This window comes from Mauremys mutica, chromosome 5 (genome assembly GCF_020497125.1).
Source record: "Mauremys mutica isolate MM-2020 ecotype Southern chromosome 5, ASM2049712v1, whole genome shotgun sequence".
In the NCBI taxonomy this organism is placed as follows: domain Eukaryota; kingdom Metazoa; phylum Chordata; order Testudines; family Geoemydidae; genus Mauremys; species Mauremys mutica.
In genome coordinates, this window is record NC_059076.1 from 66,390,869 (window position 1) to 66,413,905 (window position 23,037).

At 37.7% G+C, this 23,037-nt stretch overlaps 1 protein-coding gene across 1 annotated transcript in view; it reads left to right on the forward strand.

The window, feature by feature from the left end:
- The window catches only part of GRIA2 (glutamate ionotropic receptor AMPA type subunit 2), a 127,984-nt gene that overhangs the window by 64,514 nt on the left and 40,433 nt on the right, over positions 1-23,037 (forward strand).

Sequence of the window (23,037 nt, forward strand, 5' to 3'; positions counted from 1 at the left end):
GAAAACAAACAAAAAATGTGCAACAACCATAATATAATGTAAAGTACAAATGAATATAGCTGGTTACTTAAATGTGACAGTTTTTTGGGACTCAGTCAATGACATTATTTTATTGCAGTTACCTTTGTGCATATGATTGGTTAAAAACGTTATGTGCATAAGAATCCCTTATCCTATTTCCGTGACAGAACAAGCTTAGGACTGCATCCTGCCTCAGTTTGCATGTGCAGTTTGCACTAGTGCACTGATTGAAGGTTTGGCTTGACTGTGAATGATGAATACAACCTATAAGTTGTTCTCTTCTGAGTTCTTTGAAGGCTGCTGCTTTCCTTAGAGCCCCATTTTTCCCCCTTGCTCTACCTTACTCCTCAAATAATCAATTGAAATTGATTGTGGCCTGGAAAGTATATTTTACAATGAAAGACAAAAGGAGCTCAAGCTATTTTGCTTATCAGGAAGTAGGTTGAGAGGCCATTTGATCATTGTGGTTTATAAGGAAGGAGTAGATTTTTATTGGTAAATGTCAGTAAAGGTCTATTTCACCGTACACACGCAAACTGATGAAAAAATGTTTCCCTCATTAATCATTGAAATTTAGAGATAAACAAAGTAAGAAAAATGCTACTTGAGAATTTACTAGAGTTTAAGGATATTTATTTTGTATAGTTTGATGTGTGATGTTGATAATTTGTGTTTTATGCAGTGTTGTTATAGCCGTGTTGGTCCCAGGATATTAGAGGGTGAGGTAATATCTTTTACTGGGCCAGCTTTGGCGTCCCTCTCACCAACAGAAGTTGGTCCAATAAAAGATATTATCTCTCCCACCTTGTCTCTCTAATTTGTGTTTTAGCAGTTATAAAGCTTTAACTTTTAGAATTTCAATGTCTACTATCATTAAATAATTGTTGTCTGATTCGCCCATAATTTCCCACAACTGTAAACTGATAAAAATAAAAAAACCCTTAAAACTGATAATTTTGCCTATGAAAATTTAAATTGATAAAAATAAAAAATGCTTAAAAATAAACATCAATATTATCTGTCAAAATTATATTAGAAATCAAATCTTGCCAACCTTATCTGTAAGTATAGTGGTATCTACATAGGGAAGAAATGTGATATTAGTGGGCTCTTCAATCCAGGAGAGACAGTTATAACAAGATCCAGAGGCGGAAGGTGAAGTCAGCAATGTCAAACTGGAAATAAGATGCAAATTTTTAACAGTGAGAATAATTAATCATGGGAACAGATTGCAAAGGGATATGCTAAATGCACATGACTTTAGTATTTAAATCAAGAGTGGATGTCTTTCCAAAAGACAAACTAACAACAAAATGTTGGACTAAATGAAAGAAAGCTATGATCTATGTTATGAGAGAGGTCCGACTAGCTGATTGCAATGGTCCATTCTGCCCTTAAAAATCTATGGGTGAAACCCTGGCCTCACTCAAGTTAATGGGGGGGGTTTGGATTTCATTCTATGTATCTATGAAGAGTCATACTGAAGTATCCCCAAAATAACAGCAATGTAGAATGTGGCAATATACTCTAGTCCATCTTTTGTTGATACTTCCTTTGCCCATATAAGGAGCTTGACTGTTTAAGTATTATGGGTGTTGGAAATTTGTTGAATTCTTAACTATGCTGTGCAGAAAATTGTGACAGTGTGAATCAAGTACAGTAGGCTAATTAATTTAATATGCATACATTTTCATTAAAAATGCATGATAAGCTCTAATGGCTGGAAGTTGAAGCTAAACAAATTCAAACTGGAAATAAATTTCCAGTTTACAAATTTTTAACAGTAAGGACAATTAACCACTGAATAAACTTATCTAGGGATTTCATGTATTCTTCATGACTAGAAGTTTTAAAATCAGATTGGATGTCTTTCTAAAAGATACACTCTAATTGAATCAAAAGTTATGGCCTTGATGCAGAAGTTACTACATGAACTTCTGTAGCCTGTGTTTTTCAGGAGGTCACATTAGATTATCATAATAATCCTTTGTAGCCTTAAAATCTATGAAGCTCTGATGTGTAATTCTTCTAAATCTTCCAGAGGAATTTATCCATCTGCAGCTTTCACCTCTGCTATTGTTTGAAAGGCATGAGTGGGAACAGTTGTCTTTTATGGAAGCAAAGTCATCTGCTACTGATTCTTCTGTGTTTATTGATTAGAATAAAAACGAACTGAATCTTAAGGAATAGCTTTAGTTTTATTATAATTATATAACAACCATTGGGTCTGAACTTGCATTCTTTGAGTTTTTATGTTGTTTGAGCAGGGAGGGCAGGAATGGTCCAATGAATGATACTTAATGTTCAACAACAGCTACCTAAAATGTATGTTAAAATTATTAAACCAATTTACAAATGCAAGAAGGCATTCAAACACTATTGTGAGGTGTATTATACTGGGTACACTTGGGAGCTTCTGGAGGTATCCTACTTTCTAGGGGCAATATCCTACATACCCACTACTACATTATTTTGGTATTGCATTTCACCCTTTTCATACACACACAGCCAGACAGCCTGCCTCTCAGTATATAGAAGGACAGAGACATGCCATAGTCCATTCCCTGCACAAGGGAGATAAGGGCAGAGCAAAATGCCTTCCTTACCATGGGTTGTGCCTATATGGCACAGTTTTGTCTGAAGGTGGCAAGTATTACTAATACTTAATCGCATTATTCAAGTGTCATTCCAAAGATAACATCACAGATTCTGTATCAAATGGACATGAGCTAATAGGAGTTTTCTATTATGGATATGTAAATTAAAGGAGGTTATATGCCTCCAGACTAGTCACTGCAGATGCCCTCTGGTTGGTGGCAATGGTGCTACTGCTGCCTTGTGTTCTTCTTACTAACATCCAGATGGAAAAGCAAAGGGCCATTTTACATGATAAAATGGAATGTAGTGCAAAAAAGTGCATTTAAAGGGGAACTTAGTTTTTAAGAAAAATAAAAATTCTTGAAGCCCAATTCAGAAGTTACCCACAACAATATCAGTGGTGAATCACTTTTTTTTAAGACAATTTTTAATATATAATTTTTAAATAATTGGGGATTTTAGAGTCTTTTAGCATAAATGATGCAGGATTGGGAAATCTGTTTAGTCAATTACACCATAATTAGGTATACCTGTTGTAACTGAGGCTAAATGAAGTTTTCTCTAATTATTTTTAATATATACTTTTTAATATACTGAAGTCCATGATCTACTGGTTTGGGACTCAGCATCTTTCAGGATTGATACCTAATAAGGTATATTCCTTATAATATTTTATCCTATTAATTGTAATTGAGGGGTTGTTCTCATTTTCCACATACATTTCTAAGACAGCCAGTGGCCTGTGGTTCTTGGACTCCCCTCTTTAGGCCCCCACTGAACTGGAATTGAGGTTATTTTCCTTGTCATGCAGCAAAAGCAAAAGTCACATTTAATTTTGAAAATGCAAAATAATAAAACAATAAAAATCTCAAAGCGCTATCAGATACAATATTACTGTGAAGCTCCTACAACTATACAGAACACAAAAATAAAGTCCATGCCCTGAAGAACTATACATCCAAATGATGCCTGCACATGTAATAAATCATGGCCACATCATGCACATAAAGACACAACTGACATCAGCTGCCATCAAATCTGGGACCTGCTGCAGCAAAAACTCAAGCCTCTACAACTTGAACGCCATTATGTATATGATAGTAATAGGTTGGATGGTCACTGGAACTAGAAGAAGTTATGATTACACAGACAAGGCCAACATATTACATAGTCCCCATTTGACAAGCTCATATCAAACATTGGATGCCCACTGTAGTTCAGCTCTCATTCTGTAACAAACCAGGGCCATATGTACCCACCCAGGAAGCAAGTATATCAGCCTGGATTGAACACAGGACTATCAATACCAAAAGGAAAGCTGAGGTCAAGGCAATAGTAGGCTCTGTAGTGACTGTGGTCAGTCATTAAATGATCACATACACTCGATCCATGTACACACTATTAAGCAAATCTAGGCCTACCTTGCGTAACTAACTAAACAATTGTTAGTACAATGTTGTTAACATTTATAAAAATTTATACAAAATTTGCTCATAGACTGAGATCTTTTATGACTGACCACTTCAAGTGAATTTCTTACCCCCAATATTGTCAGCACCATTGAAAAATCATAAGATTGGTCCCCCCAAAATCATGACATTTTATAAAATAATAAATGTTGGGTTCTTTTTATTTGTCTTCTGTTTTTTGAGACTTCAGGGGCTCATATTTTCAAGCTTTTCTCCAGAACCATGAAAGCTGGACACTTTTTAAAAAAATGAAAGCACATATTCTGACATAATCACCTGGTACCAGGAGCTGCAGCTTTAAGAAAAATACCCAACAGTTCTGTGAGATTCATGATAACATTGTGAGAGTTGACAACACTTCACCCCATCCCAAACTGCTAATTCAGAAAAAATGAGGTTTGTAATGCAAGGCTGACAATTTGACTGTAGCATTGGTACTTTACAGTAGATTACATATCAGGTAGAATAATTCATTTATTTCTGCAACTGAAGAAAGGACTAAATAAACTCATAAATAATGAGGAACAGAACAGTGAGAACTCTTGTTTAAAATGGAATTTCGGAACATGCATCTTAGATGTAATCCATTAAGTGAAAATGAATGTGCAGTTTATGAGTTAGATGACTGCCATTAGTAGATATGTTTCCTATGTTTACATCACATTGTATGTTCAGTAATGCCAAACTTATTAATAAGGGTTATATAAGTGCTATTCTTTTGTACCTGCAACAGTGTTAATGGGAAAACCATGATTGATTAGGCTGACAATCAAGTAATTCCACAGAGACTACAGTAATTTATAAAGGCTGAGTTAATGAATTTTAGGATTTATGACTTTATGTAACCAGAACACTGAGATGGAATTGGGGCCATGTTTTCAAAAGTGGCCTTTACAACTGTGCCTGCAGTTTTGCATTTGCAATTTTTTGTGCATGCATTTTTTCATGCCTATTATTTTGCTTACCCAGTCAGATTTGTGTGCACAAAATATTGGGATGCAGAGCTGATAGCTAGCTGATTTACTATCTGATTTAGCTATGCAAATGCGCATTGGACCTACAAATTTAAGTTTCTGTGTTTGCAAAAACATAGGTGTGGAAAAAATGCATACACAAAAAATTGCAAATATAAATCTGAATACACCATATTAACAGTTTAAGGCTCCTGGGCATAAATGATCATTAATCCAAAAAGCTTCAAAATTTTTGAAAAAGTTGAACGAATGATCAGTTCAAGCAGAGGTGGATTAATGCAGGATCCATAGAGCCACAGATCTGGTAACATGGTACCTGGGTGCCCATGGACCCACAAAGTCCAGATCAAAGACTCCACTTCTGTGGAAGGAAGCATTTGTAGGACAGCGGGCCAAAAACCTTCACTATATAACTGATTCTTGACATGCCCCTGCTTGTTGCCCAGCTTCTTTCGTTGTCTGACCTACTCTCAGTCAAGTGGCACCAGTAGGATCTGCAGTCTGTAGGGTATAGGCACACAGAAAAAGCAGCAGCAGAACTACTGTTTCCATTTCCTGCTCACCCCAGTGGAGCTTCCTCTTCACATTTTTGTGGCCTGAGGAGGGGCTGTGTTAGGCAGCAGCCAGCCCAGACTGCATATAACTAATCTGAACATTTTAAGTCTCCTGCTCCTTGCACTCCACACCCCTGAGGAGGGTCATTCATACATCTGACCACACAATGCAGAGGCCCTCCACTGGTCCAAAGCAGAAACAAAAAAGAAAAAAAGAAAGAAAAAAACCCAAAAAAACCCCAACCCTAAATGTGGGATAGGGGGCAGGACAGGTTCATGTGCTCAAATAGAACAAGGGCCACCAGACTGTAAAGGAGGGGCAGTGAAGCAGAAAAGAACCTTAGGGTTCAAAGAGGGGGCAAAGACAAGTAAGAACAGGCCTGAAAGTTCTAAGTTGAGGGGAAAAAGGAAGGCTGGGGGCCGTGTGGCATAAGAGAAGAATGCTTATAGTATTAGAATGAGACACGAGGCTGAAACAGCAGAGGAAGAAAGGTCCTCAGAGATCATAAGACAAAGGAGATGAGGAAGGTCAGAAGTTGGAGCTGAGTGACGAAGAGGAGGGGGACAGCATGAATGCTTGTTTCTCATGGGGGTATATGACAGTATTGAAGGGGAAGTCGATGCTGGATTTTTATATATTTTCGGTGGGAGTTTTTCCATAGAATGATGATGCTGGTTTGTCACTTATTATTATGTTTTGGGGATGTACTGTACGTATTTTTTTTTTAAATGGCACTGCTGCAGTATTAGTATGCTCCTTCCTATCCTGAGCCTGTTAGATGCTGAACTCTTCCTTGAGCACCCTCAGCTCCTATTGACTTTATTGCCATGCTGAGTGATTAGCACATTGCAAGACAATTCCTTTATTCCTGGTGGAGCACTCCTACACATCCTAATTGAAAATGAGAACATTTCTGCAGTTTAAAAAAAAAAAAGATGATAAATAATCTTATAGCAAGGCTATCATTCTCTTTTATATTCTGGAGGTTGAGCTCAAAATTCTGTAGAAAGGATACCTTTCAGTATGAAATTCTATATGGCTTTAGAGTCATTTCTATAGAACGTTATTTAATTTTTGTAGAAGCTTATCCCTAGGATTTATCTCCATTAATCTGTGTAGGACTTTCCCATAAGGGTATGTTTAAAAATAGCACACTTAAGGCGCTTAATGGAGTTTTAACAGCTCTTTTTATTCATCTGACACTGACCATTTTTGAAGACAAGATACTGGGCTATTAGTCTATGCTGCTATGAAAAATTCTGTTTTCTCCTACTTCCTATAAAATGCAGTTTTCAATCATCTTACCATGAAGTATTGTTGAATTTCTTCCAGCAAAATAATTATAAGAAACTATTTTTAAGATCATCTCAATAACTTCATCTTGGTTGACTAATAACCCAGAATCATTAATGATATTTTTAATTATAGTTAATGGTGCTTTGATTACTAATTTTAATGAAAAAGGAATGTTGATTGGGGATATGGAATACCTTTGCTGTAAGTCACAGAAACGTAATGGCTTTTACATAACATTTTATATTAGTTTATGAGAGGTTTTTTTTTTTCTTTTTTCTTTTGTGGGGGGAGGGACAGGCTGTGGAGAAGAGTAAATATATTTTTGTTTATGGTATGAATGCAATGGTGAAACAATAGGCAAGACTAAGCTAGTCTAATATATATTCTTCTGTCCACAGTGGCAACAGGTCATATCATTTATTATACTAATAATAGTAATATAGGATGCTAACAGAAGCAATTTAAAAACTAGTCCTTTGCTTCCCAGCTCTTACAATTTTTTGCCTGTATAATAAAAAAGGTGATATTGTGACTTTTTTAAATTTTGAGTTTGCCACATAGTCACATTAAAAAACATACAACAACAAAAATCCACAACCAAAAAAGAAAAATAGGTGGGAACACCTTTAAATTCACTGAGACATGTTATTGTTGTTTTTTCTGTTTAAATTTCCTTTTCACACCAGTTTGATATTTCCTGTACATGTGTATCAGTACCAAAATATTAATCTAATAATCCTTTCAGGATGAGCAATCAGTTTTCATTTACATATCAATCATGTTTACACTTTAACATTTACATCAGTCCTTTCAAATCCATTTTCAGCGCTGTTGGAGACTTTGGTTTTCTATTTATACATCTAATTTTCATCCTCTATTTTATATTTTTTCATCTTGTCTATTTTCACTGCTGCAATAATAGCCTGAAATGCTGTGGTTGGCATCTTGTCAATAGTTTATATTTTTAAAATGCTGTTTGTAAGCTGTGATATAGTGTTAAGAACATAAGAATGGCCATACTTGGTCAGACCTGAGGTCCATCCAGCCCAGTATCCTGTCTACCAACAGTGGCCAATGCCAGGTGCCCCAGAGGGAGTGAACCTAACAGGTAATGATCAAGTGATCTCTCTCCTGCAATCCATCTCCACCCTCTGACAAACAGAGGCTAAGGACACCATTCCTTACCCTTCCTAGCTAATAGCCATTAATGGACTTAACCTCCATGAATTTATCTAGTTCTTTTTAAAACCCTGCTATAGTCCTAGCCTTCACAACCTCCTCAGACAAGGAGTTCCACAAGTTGACTGTGTGCTGTGTGAAGAACAACTTCCTTTTATTTGTTTTAAACCTGCTGCCCATTAATTTCATTTGGTGGCCCCTAGTTCTTGTATTATGGGAACAAGTAAAGAACTTTTCCTTATTTACTTTCTCCACACCACTCATGATTTTATATACTTCTATCATATCCCCCTTTTGTCTCCTCTTTTCCAAGCTGAAAAGTCCTAGCTTCTTTAATCTCTCCTCATATGGGACCCATTCCAAACCCCTAATCATTTTAGTTGCCCTTTTCTGAACTTTTTCTAATGCCAGTATATCTTTTTTGAGATGAGGAGACCACATCTGTATGCAGTATTCAAGATGTGGGCATACCATGGATTTATATAAGGGCAATAAGATATTCTCCATCTTATTCTCTATCCCCTTTTATGATTCCTGTCATCCTGTTTGCTTTTTTTGACTGCTGTCGCACACTGCGTGGACGTCTTCAGAGAACTATCCACGATGACTTCAAGATCTCTTTCCTGATTAGTTGTAGTTAAATTAGCTCCCGTCATATTGTATGTATAGTTGGGATTATTTTTCCCAATGTGCATTACTTTACATTTATCCACATTGTTTGCCATTTTGTTGCCCAATCACTTAATTTTGTGAGATCTTTTTGAAGTTCTTCACAGTCTTCTTTGGTCTTAACTATCTTGAGCAGTTTAGTATCATCTGCAAACTTTGCCACCTCACTTTTTACCTCTTTCTCCAGATCATTTATGAATAAGTTGAATAGGGTTGGTCCTAGGACCGACCCTTATGGAACACCTCTAGTTACCCCTCTCCATTCTGAAAATTTACGATTTATTCCTACCTTTTGTTCCCTGTCTTTTAACCAGTTCTCAATCCATGAAAGGATCTTCCCTCTTATCCCGTGACAACTGAATTTATGTAAGAGCCTTTGGTGAGGGACCTTGACAAAGGCTTTCTGGAAATCTAAGTACACTATGTCCACTGGATCCCCCTTGTCCACATGTTTGTTGACCCCTTCAAAGAACTCTAATAGATTAGTAAGACATGATTTCCCTTTACAGAAACCATGTTGACTTTTGCCCAACAATTTATGTTCTTCTATGTGTCTGACAAATTTATTCTTTACTATTATTTGAAGTGATTTGCCTGCTGACATTAGACTTACTGGTCTGTAATTGCTGGGATCACCTCTAAAGCCCATTTAAAATATTGGCATTACATTAGCTATCATCCAGTCATTGGATACCAAAGCCGATTTAAAGGACAGGTTACAAACCATAGTTAATAGTTCCGCAATTTCACATTTGAGTTCTTTCAGAACTCTTGGGTGAATGCCATCTGGTCCCGGTGATTTGTTACTGTTAAATTTATCAATTAATTCCAAAACCTCCTCTAGTGACACTTCAGTCTGTGACAATTGCTCAGATTTGTCACCTACAAAGTATGCCTCAGGTTTGGGAATCTCCCCTAACATCCTCAGCCATGAAGCAAAGAATGCATTTAGTTTCTCCGCAATGACTTTATTGTCTTTAAGTGCTCCTTTTGTATCTCGATCGTCCAGGGGCCCCACTGGTTGTTCAGCAGGCTTCCTGCTTCTGATATACTTAAAAAACATTTTGTTATTACCTTTTGAGTTTTTAGCTAGCTGTTCTTCAAACTCCTTTTTGGCATTTCTTATTACATTTTTAAACATAATTTAGCATGTTAATGCTCCTTTCTGTTTACCTCACTAGGATTTGACTTCCGCTTTTTAAAAGATGCCTTTTTATCTCTCACTGCTGCTTTTACGTGGTTGTTAAGCCATGGTAGATCTTTTTTAGTTCTTTTACTGTGTTTTTTAATTTGGGGTATACATTTAAGTTGGGCCTCTATTATGGTGTCTTTGAAAAGTGTCCATACAGTTGCAGGGATTTCACTCTAGTCACTGTATCTTTTAATTTCTGTTTAACTAACCTCCTCATTTTTGCATAGTTCCCCTTTCTGAAATTAAATGTCAGAGTGTTGGGCTGTTAAGGTGTTCTTCCCATCATGGGAATGTTAAATGTTATTATATTATGGTCACTATTTCCAAAGCGGTCCTGTTATAGTTACCTCTTGGACCAGATCCTGTACTCCACTCAGGACTAAATTGAGAATTGCCTCTCCTCCTTTTGGGTTCCTGTACCAGCTGCTCCAAGAAGCAGTCTTTTAAAGTATCGAGAAATTTTGTCTCTGCATTTCGTCCTGAGATGACATGTACCCAGTCAATATGGGGATAATTGAAATCCCCCACTATTATTGAGTTCTTTATTTTGATAGCCTCTCAAATCACCCTTAGCATTTCATCATCACTATCACTGTCCTGGTCAGGTGGTCGATAATAGATCCCTAATGTTATAGCCTTATTAGAGCATGGAATTACTATCCAAACAGATTCTATGGAACATGTGGATTCATTTAAGATTTTTGCTTCATTCGATTCTACATTTTCTTTCACACATAGTGCCATTCTCCCTCTCTACCTTCCCTCGGCATGACCTGTTCTGTCCTTCCAATATATTTTGTGCCCTGGATTGATTGTGTCCTATTGATTGTCTCCACTCCAACAGGTTTCTGTGATGCCTATTATATCAATATCCTCCTTAATACGAGACACTCTAGTTCACTCATCTTATTATTTAGACTTCTAGCATTTGTGTACAAGCACTTTAAAAACTTGTCACTGTTTATTTGTCTGCCATTTTCTGATGTGTCAGATTCTTGTACAGGAATTTGTGTTTCAGGAAGGAGATTTTATGCATCCATGCAATGATGATCCAAAAGAATATGTTCTCTATTGTTTACAGTAAATTAGGGTTGACCTTTGTTCTTTTTCTGGCTTTGCTACTGATGTTTCCTCTTTCTATGACTCTGTTTCCTCATCTAGAAAATGCAAATAATGGCACATACTTCCCTTTGTAAAGTGCTTTGAGATCAATGCATGAAAAGTGCTATTTGTTATTATTTACACTAATTAGACTTTTTGGGGAGGTGGGAGGAAGCTCAATTCCTTGCAAGACCTCATAATTGTTGGAGTAGCCTCTGAGGCCTTAGAGGCTCAGGAGTATGATGTGGTGGCTTCTGAGACCTTATACACTCAGTAGCCTCTGAGACCTTATCCCAGGGGTGGCCAACCTGTGGCTCCGGAGCCACATGCAGCTCATCAGAAGTTAATATGTGGCTCCTTGTATAGGCACCAACTCCGAGGCTGGAGCTACAGGCACCAACTTTGCAATGTGCTGGAGAGTGCTCACTGCTCAACCCCTGGCTCTGCCACAGGCCCTGCCCCCACTCCACTCCTTCTCGCTACCTCCCCTGAGTCTGCAGTGCCCTCGCTCCTCTCCCTCTCCCCCCCTCCAAGCCTCCTGCACACCACAAAACAGCTGATCGGGAGGTACAAGGAGGGAGGGGGAGGTGCTGATCGGTGGGCAGGAGGCACTGGGATCGGGGGTGGGGGAGCTGATGGGGGCTGCTGACCTATTACTGTGACTCTTTGGCAAAGTACATTTGTTAAATTCTGGTTCCTTCTCAGGCTCAGGTTGGCCACCCCTGCTTTATCCAATCGGTCACCACGAACTCAGCTTGACTCTGAACTCACTGTGGTTTCTTTACTGGCTTACAGTCTAACCACACTTGAGTTGATCGGGCTCAAGTGTAGGGTGGGTACAGGGTATACCCCACTCCAGTGTACATAATCATGAATCATCTTATATATGCACTTATACTTAATACTGTTGGTTAGTTCATCACATGTTTTATGGTTGGTCTACTGATTTTTGTAGCCCATCCCCATCTAGATTATGAGCTGTTCACACACTTCTCTATCTGCTAGACCACAGCTGCAAGCTATCACACCTTGTTTACTATCCTACTATCTCTTTTCTGCTAGCTACATCTTTTACATGTTTGCAAGGCTACAGTAAATTCATGCTTTGCTCATAGTTTCATGTCCTTGCTTAGAACAGACCTACGATAAGGGGAATTTTGGGGAAAGGGAAAGGAGCCTCAAGGGAGAACACATTTTTTTGTATTAAATATAAGTGTGTTGTAGTTATATGGTAGAAAAGGGGATGCTGAGTAAAGAGTTGCGTTAAAAACTGTAACATCCTGTGCACTGCTTTATTTTAACACTTGACACATTGTTCTTGTTCAGTAAGAAGTGTATCAAGGGATAAAAATATTGTTATAGTCCTGTATCGTATAATACATTTAGATAAAAGGTCATAGACATGAGGCACTGTTTTAATAGCAAAGTTCAGATACTATTTATTTTTAACAGCACTGAGTAGATGTCTTGTAAACCTTTGTGTCTGCTTCAAGATTGAATTGACTCTAGATTGTGTATAAATGATTTACTGTAGCAGCAGAAAAATAAATGCCTATCTCAGCAGCGAATGGAATTGTAACTTAGTTCTCTGAACAAACATCATTAAATCATCTCACCTGCTGATTAAGACTGGATGTTTGAGATCCTTACTCCATGATCAGGGAAGGCTTGGACAAAGCAGTAAATTGGATCCACAGTAGCAGGAAGCGGCATTGCACACTTTTGAATAATTTCATCCACCTATCTGTGTAAGTAAGCATAGGTGCTTCTATGAAAGGAAAATCAAGGACTTAGGAGTAGGAAAAAGACAAGAGTCTTTCTATGCTTGTGGGGGGAAGTACTCGGATACCATGGTATTCATAGATGTTAAAGCCAGAAGGCTTTTAAAATGGTGATCCTCTAATCTGCCATGCTGCCTCACTCAGACCATAGATCCTCACTCATCAATTTCTCCAATAAGTCCATAACTGGTGACAGGTGTAAAACAAATTCCATCATTTGCATGCAGGCTGAGGGTGAAAGGCATAGTCTATTGGGTGCAAAGAGATCTGACGTTTTGGTGGATCCACATCCCATTTAACTTTATGCATTCTAGGATCATCTCAACTCCTTGTTTTTTTTTAAAACATGTCCATTCTTATTTTCCTTTTCTCTGCTGACCACCTCCCACATCGTATTTTGTTCTGTGACACATTCCAAATATTATAAAGAAATATCTCTTTGTTTATGCTAGGGCTGTCAAGCAATTAAGAAACTTAATCGCAATTAATCACGCGATTAAAATATAATTGCAATTAATTGCATGATTAATCGCACTGTTTAACAATAATATAATACCATTTATTTAAATATTTTGGATGTTTTCTAAGTTTCCAAATATATTGATTTCAATTACAACACAGAATACAAAGTGTACAGTGCTCACTTTATTTATTTTTGATTACAAGTATTTGCATTGTAAAAAAACAAAAGAAATAGTATTTTTTCAATTCACCTAAAATAAGTACTGTAGTGCAATCTCTTTATCATAAAAGTTGAACTGACAAATGTAGAATTATGTACAAAAAATAACTGCATTCAAAAATAAACAATGTAAAATTTTAGAGCCTGCAAGTCCACTCAGTCCTACTTCTTGTTCAGCCAATCGCTCAGCAAACAAGTTTCTTTACATTTGCAGGAGATAATGCTGCCCGCTTCTTGTTTACAGTGTCACCTGAAAGTGAGAACAGGTATTCTCATGGCACTGTTGTAGCCGGCATCGCAAGATATTTACGTGCCAGATGCGCTAAAGATTCATATGTCCCTTCATGCTTCAACCACCATTCAAGGGGCCATGCGTCTATGCTGATGACAGGTTCTGCTCAATAACAATCCAAAGCAATGTGGACCAACGCATGTTCATTTTCATTAACTGAGTCAGATGCCACCAGCAAAAGGTTGATTTTTCTTTTTAGTGGTTTGGGTTCTGTAGTTTCTGCATTAGAGTGTTGCTCTTTTAAGACTTCTGAAAGCATGCTCCACACCTTGTCCCTCTCAGATTTTGGAAGGCACTTCAGATTCTTAAACCTTGGGTTGAGTGCTGTAGCTATCTTTAGAAATCTCACATTGGTACCTGCTTTGTGTTTTGTTAAATTTGCAGTGAAAGTGTTCTTACAATGAACAACATTTGCTGGGTCATCATCCGAGACTGCTATAACATGAAATATATGGCAGAATGCGGGTAAAACAGAGCAGGGAACATACAATTCTCCCTCAAGGAGTTCAGTCACAAATTTAATTAATGCATTATTTTTTTAATGAGCGTCATCAGCATGGAAGCATGTCCTCTAGAATGGTGGCCGAAGCATGAAGGGGCATACAAATGTTTAGCATATCTGACACATAAATATCTTGCAATGCTGGCTACAAAAGTACCTTGCAAATGTCTGTTCTCGCTTTCTGGTAACATTGTCTCCCACAAATGTAAACAAATTTGTTTGTCTTAGCAGTTGGCTGAACAAGAAGTAGGACTGAGTGGACTTGTAGGCTCTCAAGTTTTACACTGTTTTTTTTTTGAGTGCAGTTATGTACCAAAAATAATCTACATTTGTAAGTTGCACTATCATGATAAAGAGATTGCACTACAGTACTTGTATGAGGTGAATTGAAAAATACTATTTCTTTTGTTTATTATTTTTACAGTGCAAATATTTGTAATAAAAATAATATACACTTTGCAGTTACAACGCAGAATACAATATATATGAAAATGTAGAAAAACATACAAAATATTTAATAAATTTCAATTAGTATGCTATTGTTTAAGTGTGATTAAAACTGTGATTAATCACAATTAATTTTTTTAAGTTAATCGGGTGATTTAACTATGATTAATCGATAGCCCTAGTTTCTGCACATTACTTGCTCTTCTCTACCAGCTTTTGCCTTTAAGAATATGTCAGCATTTCAAAGCAGGGTACCTGTTATGTGTTTGGCACTCAGTTCTCCTGTCCTGCAGTATTCTGTGTACCCATGGTGTTATATAAGCAAATAGTAATAACCATATTACAGCTGCTTTTGGTATCTCTGTAGCTTAAGGTCAGCTGTAATTCCATTAGAAAAAACACTTTTAATGAAAATCAGTCTGGATCTGAATTTCTCCCCATAGAAACTAGCATTAATTAAGGCTAGATGAATCAGTTCAGATAAAATACGTATTGACCTGAATCTCTGACCATCCCCAGAATTGAAACTTTTTTAATACTTGAAATTTTTCAGTTAGTATTATGTTTTGATTTTTATTCATTTCTATTTTCTGCTTTTGTTTGGGACTGGGAATGGAAATATTGATGTTCTGCCAGAAAAATTGCTGCCCTGGGATTTACAAACCAGCGAGAACGCCTGAATGTGTGTTCTCACAAGAGCTCCATCCCAATTTACAGATCAAAGAGGAATGGAATTCCGTCAACCTTTTGGGGGCTTATGTAACTACACCAAATTTCCCTGGCATTTGAGTTTTGCCCATTAGTAGCCAAGATGCATAGGTGTTTTGCACCACGATTTCCCCCAAATATTCCCATAGTTCCCTTGCATAAAGCCTTTTTACACTTTGGATGGAGAACCATATTCAGGGGCGGCTCTAGACATTTCGCTGCCCCAAGCACGGCAGCATGCCGCAGGGGGCGCTCTGCCGGTCGCCAGTCCCGCGGCTCCGGTGGACCTCCCGCAGGTGGACGGTCCGTGGCTCCTGTGGCTCCACCGAAGCCACGGGACCAGCGGACCCTCCGCAGGCACGCCTGCAGGAGGTCCACCGGAGCTGCGGGACCAGCGGACCCTCTGCAGGCATGCCGCCCTCCCGGCCACCGGCAGAGCGCCCCCTGCGGCATGCCGCCCCAAGCACGCGCTTGGCGTGCTGGGGCCTGGAGTGCCCCTGACCATATTCCATACAAAGTACAACTGTTGCCAAACACCCATGGGAACACAAACTCATTAATGCTAATACTAACACACAGCAAATGAAAAGGGGTATGATCATGATCAAATCAAACTGCCGCTTGCAATATGAACATTGAGCATTTGTGACACTGCTAGTGCAGTAGCTGACCAGCTCTATTGTTTATATTTAAAATAATTATTTACATTACCAAGCCCTGCCATGACACTGTGCAGGGTATCACAGGGGAACTTGCGAGGGTTAGGAACTTTACATATATTGGTGTATTTTTCCTGGCTTAAATTAATAAAGGTCAGCAGGAACAATTAAAGCAGAATCCAAATGAGCTTGAAAGAATCATTTCAGAGCAGCAGAGAACAGACTAACCCCCCAAAATGCAATATATAAATTGGAGTATCTAATAGGATCTTATTTTCATTCAGATTGCTTTCCAATGCTCTCTAAGGTTTATTGCAAGGGAGAAAAGAATTTCAGTCCATGTGTCTAGATGATAAAAAGAGGAGGTGTCTTTTAAATCTGAGTAAGTCCTATTGGGTTAGTTTTCATTTCAGGCTTAGTGAACGTGACTATGTCTGTTTAAGTTATATGTGCATCTTTCAGTAACACCATCATTTCCAAAATACCTCAAGAATCTGTTAATTAAGGGTGGGCTTTTCCAAGGGGCCTAAAGAGGTTAGATACCAAGCTCCCATTGACTCCCCCATTGACTCCTAAGGGAGCTAAGGGCCCATTTTCCACAGAAAGAGAGTGTTGGGTGCCTAACTCCTCTAGGCTCCTTTGAAAATCTCAACCTGAAACATGTGAACCCTAATCTTAGGATATATCTATACAGGACAAAAAATGAGAGAAATGAGAAATGAGTCTCAGAGCCTGGGTCATCTGCCTCAGGCTTCTGCTCCAAGGCTAAAAATGGCAGTGGAGATGTTCCTGCTCAGGCTGGAGCCCTGGTTCTGAGATGTTCCCCCCACACAAGGTCTGAGAGCCTATATCACAAGTCCCACTACCCCAAGTCAATTGGCCTGGGCTCTGAGACTCACTGCTGCAGGATTTTGGGTTGGGTTTTTTTTTGTCTGGTTGGGGCTTATTATTTTTTTTTATCATTATTTTGTTTTACTGCAGTGTAGTCATACTGGCAGAGATTTTGTCTGCGTAACATTTTTGTGTCTAGTGAATATAAAACTTGTTTAGAAACTTACCCACATATGTATAGTGCTTTGAGATCCTTGGATGAAAAAGTGTCATAGAAGTGCAAAGTACTATAACACAACCATTTTGCAGCTTTTGCCAAATGAAATATAACATTGCACCAGTGTAATGGTCCCCTGTTGAAATATAAATATCCAAACTCAGCGGAGGGATTTTATAGAACATAAACCCCAAGGCAAGACTAAGCTGAAGCATTCATTATCAAAGCAGGAGCCCATTATACTGTCAAAATATTCTATTCAAATTAATTTGTCTAGTTTAGCAAATAACTAGAAGTAAAACAATGAAAGATACAATAGTCCAGTGAAAAAATAGCTAGCCTTGTGCAATAACCTGGAGGACCACATACCCAGGACAACCTCCAGAGACACAAGAACACAGAATTCTATTGCTCACTGCATTTGTTTCCTTTTCATATATGCTTGTTTGTATTTCTGTGTGCTTCTTAAATTTACTGTGAAACATTTAGTAGACTCATTACATCCCAGCATGTTGGAAAAGATTGACCTGACCTACCTGTTCTCTATGAATGTGTGTTTCTTTATCCCCTTTGAGCCATCTGATTAACATATATGTAGATTAAATGTGAGCACTAATAACAGAATAAAATATTTGCTACCTAGTTACATCTTATAGAGGTTTAAAATTCAAATTGGAAAAAAGGCACAAATATTTAATAGTAAGGGTAAATAACCATTGGAACAAACTACCAGGGAATTGATGGATTCTCCATCCCTTGAGGTCTTCAGATCAAGATTAGATGCCTTTAAATATACACATTAGTCAAAAACAAATTATTGGACTCAGTACAAGAATAACTGGATGCTTCTATGGCCTCTGCTATACAAGCCATCAGATTATATGGCTTCAAAACTATGAATCTATGAACATTAAAACAGACAACCCACCCTGTATTCATGGGGATTTATGATGAGGTTTTGCCTTCCATTGGAGCTTTGGGTATTGGTCACTTCTAGAAGAAGAATACCAAACTTGATAGACTGATGGTTTTGTTTAGCCTAATGAATCCCATGTTAACTATGTAGAAAAGACTAGACAGTATTTGGTCCTGGCATGAGGGCAGGGGACTGGACTCGATGACCTCTCGAGGTCCCTTCCAATCCTTGAGTCTATGAAAAAGGAAAGGAAATGCTGCACCTTGAATTAGAAAACATCATTGGGCAATGTATATAAAGGAACACCATCAACCTGAAATCTAGTGAATTTAAAGACGAAAAGAGCTTCAGATACATCACCTGTCCCTGAATACTGCTGCCAGCTTTTGAGGTTTACAATCACAATTTACTATTTTAAAAATATTTTTCTCTCCCTATTATGTGACAGACCTACATGAACAACAGGGGACTTTGAGTAATCAACTATACAGGGGAAACTATGAAACACACTATACACTAAGTGCTGTCAAATTCACAAAGTACACATACTGGAAAAAATAGAGAAACATATTATGTTTCTTTAATCTTTCATTTTCAGTAATCATAGGTGTGCCATATAATAATACTAGATAAAAATATCATGTCAAAGTATGATTATTAAGTGGATGTGTCCTTTTCAATTGTATATGCCTGACTAGGCTGGAAGTCCAAACATATCAATAAAATTAATTAGTCTATAATAGTGTGAGTATTTAATTATCTGTACCTTCCGAGTGACCAGGCAAGCATTGGAGTTATGAAGGTTCACACAATGTTGGCTTCTACATTGGAGACTGCACATTTATTTATCTTCAACATGGGAACCTTGGATTACTTCATATTATCTTCACTTTATGATTCATCTGGGTTGACTATAATCAAAATGTTTATTAATATGTGGCCTGTCTAATATATGTACTTACACTTTTTAAAAATAGAGCGTAAATTGGATTTAAATGGTGCAGAGACCATCTGCTGACTCTTTGCAAGAGATGACTTTCATTTTGTAGATAGAAATATTTCTGTTCACTCTTCATGTCATGTACGTGTACGTCATATTTCATAGAAAAACATAAGATACAGTCAATAGAGTTTCCTGCATGTTAGATCTCATTGGGATAATGCTTATTACATTTTGCTGTTTTCACAACTATTTTTAATTTTGCCATGAAAATGATGATGAAGTAAAAAGTTGCCATTTTTGTCCAGTTCTAATTATTATGGACTGTTTACATAATAATAAGATTGTACATTTTGGTGTCTATTTAACATTTAACTTCCACTAAAATTCTCTATTTCATTATTACCCAAAGGAAATAATTCCATTATATAGGCAGATTGAAAACATTTTGGCAGAATGCTACATAACTCTTTCTTGGGGCCATATCAAAAGAGATGTAGGATAGAGAGAATTAATAATAGTTGTGAAAGTCAATTTATGTCTTTAGTTAGAAAGAAACCTATGTACAGGACAATGCATCTAGTCATTGTGCCCTGCAGCACATCAGAGAATGTTTTGTGAGTCTGTGTTATCCTCATCATGTTTTTTTTTTAAAGTAAAAAATATCCAAATGAGGTCATGGAAATGAAGATTTTTAAAGAAATCTACCACTGTACCCAAGAAAATAACCACTATTAGAGAAACAGGCCTTGAGTCTGTGGTCAAAACAGTGCAAATCAGAAGTAACTGCAGTGATGTCAGTGGAGTTATACTGGTGTATAAGGGTATATCTACACTTACTGGGGATCAACTCTGTGGTAATCAATCCACCGGGGGTCGATTTACCAGGTCTAGTGAAGACTCGCTAAATCAACTGCAGATCACTCTCCTGTTGACTCCGGTATTCCACCGGAACGAGAAGCGTAAGGTAAGTCGACGGGAGAATTTCTCCCGTTGACCCAGCGCAGTGTAGACCCCGCAGTAAGTCAACCTAAGCTATGTCGAATCCAGGTATGTTTGTTATTGACATCGCTGGAGTTGCATAACTTAGGTCAACTTAACCTTGTAGTGTAGACCTGCCCTCATGCCTTGACTCTTCTCTCTGTGAAGCTGGTTCCAAATAAAACTCCCATTGGGTGCTCTCCTAAATGAGAGGAGGATGAAGCCTCCTATAGAGGAAAATCAAGACACTACTTACACAATTTTTGTACTTATATATATTCCTTATCCTGTTTATAATCATGGTAACCATCACATAAACACTTGTAATTCACTTATCATAATCTAAATTTCAAATAAGTATATAACACTAGAAATAGTCTGAGAGTCAAGAAACCTAGGTGCTGTTCTTGACTCCACCGTTAACTCGACATAGGAATGTCACTAGATCACCATCTCTCAATTTTCCATATGTAACAGGGAGGTAAGATGTTGTATATCACTTTGAGCCCCTCCACTTAAAAATGATGTATATGTGCAATGTTTTAAACAAAGGGACTTTACACTTAGCTCGTGGATATCACTACATTTCTCCCCAATAATGACATAATTTCCCCTGAGTACTTGTTATACTTCTGAGGGATAGAAGATTAAACATACAGCTAAGAGCAAGTAAAATGAATGGAATAAATAATTATAGGATGGTACAAAATGCTAATAAGCTTTTATTCCCCCTTTGCAGCCATTGATTACAATGTTGTTAAACAAAATTCCTTACATTAAAAACTTTGCACATCACATTTCCTCTACTGTGAAAAACTGCACAGAAAGAGTATTGCCATGTTCAGGGGCTCCAAATAATGTGTCAGATACCTAAAAATCACGAGATTGGCTTGAAACCATTAAGTAGTTCTTGTTGTATTTCGCTTTTGTTTTTTGAGCTTTTATGAGGATGCTCATTTCAGGTTCAAAATTCAACCCTAAATGCACATGCAAAAATGCAGGACTCCCTGCTGGCTGCTTGGAGAGAGATTCCACTTACCATCTCTTAACCTCTGGGGTGAAGAAACTATTCCTGAAATTACCTTTAAAAACTATCAGTTTAGTTTATTAAATCAGCTTCCAGCTTGATTTATGGCTTGTGGAATGAAGACAGAAATGAGTAGAGTAACATATTATGTACTCATACTACACATCTCTGAGCCACTAAAGTCCAGGAATTATTCATCTCCTGAGGAGGGCAAGTGTGCACCAGTGTGCTCATTTGGAAGTCCCACCAAGAGGAAGAAGCTTTAAATTGTATATGGGATCCCACAGGAGCCCAGATATAAGAGACTGAACCAGTACATCCCCAGCCTGCCATGACCATACTCCCTCATTAGTTAGGCTTGGCAGGTTTTGGCATGGCGTTAAAGAACTGCAAGTTATTTCCATCTTCCAGAAGAATAGGAGCCTCCCTGCTCCAGACCTACCCTTTGGGCAGAACCTAGGGTTGAATCTACTCCGATGACTTGAATATTTATTTATATTCATACACCATGACCTATGAAACCTTTAGGAAATCTGTGGGATTTGTCCATGCAATGGATGCAGATGTGAATTTTCCTGTTCAGTTTAGATAACCCATTGTGAATGTTTACCCCTAGATTAATAAAATACATGCATGTGATAGCAGACTTCTCCCCAAATCTCTCAAAAGATGTCTGTGCAAAACTCTTTTTTGCACAGTGAGCTAAAAACATGTGACACACTTATGCTGCCTCTCCCTAAACTGACCTATAAGGCCACCACCCTCTCCTCCTTCAAAACCCACCTTTACAATGTGCCTACAGGTTATCAGACAACTCATAATGTGTTGAGAGGCAGATGGGGAGAGCTGGCACTTAGTTTATATATTTATAACTACTAGAAAAAAGTTTTGCAATAAATAGATACAGTTTTATATACATATATCTAGATATAGAGTGACAATTGCATCCTTCTCCCTCCATTCTTTGGATAACAATGTCTTCTTGGACTATAAACTTTTCAGGACAGAAAATGGACAGATTTTCATATGTACAGTGCCTAGTATAATAGAACCCAAATCGGCTTGTGAGCTCTAGCTGCTATCATGGTATAAATATTAAGGAATAATAATAGCATAATGCTATTGAGTTGAGATTTAAACACTACCTGTATTTCCTAGTCAATGAAAACTAAGATCCATCAGTAATGGACATGGTAACATGACTCCCTGAAGCACACCAAACATTATATCCCATGAAACTTAGGGCTGTCATAAAGTATTAATGGCATAGTGCAGAATTCACTGCATGCTCGAGAGAGCTTGATAATGAAATGAATTATACAGAAATAAAATTAAAAAAGGAAAAGGAAGCCTCTGCTCAGTGACAGCAGTGGTAAAAAATAAAAATAAACTGTTAGAATGTATAATGAATGGGATAGAAAGTAAAATCAAAGTATTATAACAGATATGAATTGATGATATGCGCTCATCTTGAATACTGCATTCAGCTGTAGTAAATCCATTTCAGTTTACATAAACCTGCCTCTAGAGCACTCATTCATTTGCTAGTAAGGGGTTAAGTTATCTTACTGTTATGGCCCTACCAAATTCACATCCATGAAAATACATGTCATGGACCATGAAATCTGCCCCCCCCCATGAAATCTGGTCTTTTGTGTGCTTTTACTCTAAACCAGGGGTAGGCAACCTATGGCACATGTGCCGAAGGTGGCATGCGAGCTGATTTTCAGTGGCACTCACACCACCTGGATCCTGGCCACCAGTTCGGGGGGTTCTGCATTTTAATTTAATTTTAAATGAAGCTTTCTTATAAATTTAAAAAACCTTATTTACTTTACATACAACAATAGTTTAGTTATATATTATAGACTTATAGAAAGAGATCTTCCAAAAGTGTTAAAATATATTACTGGCATGCAAAACCTTAAATTAGAGTGAATAAATGAAGACTCGGCACTCCACTTCTGAAAGGTTGCTGACCCCTGCCCTATACTATAAAG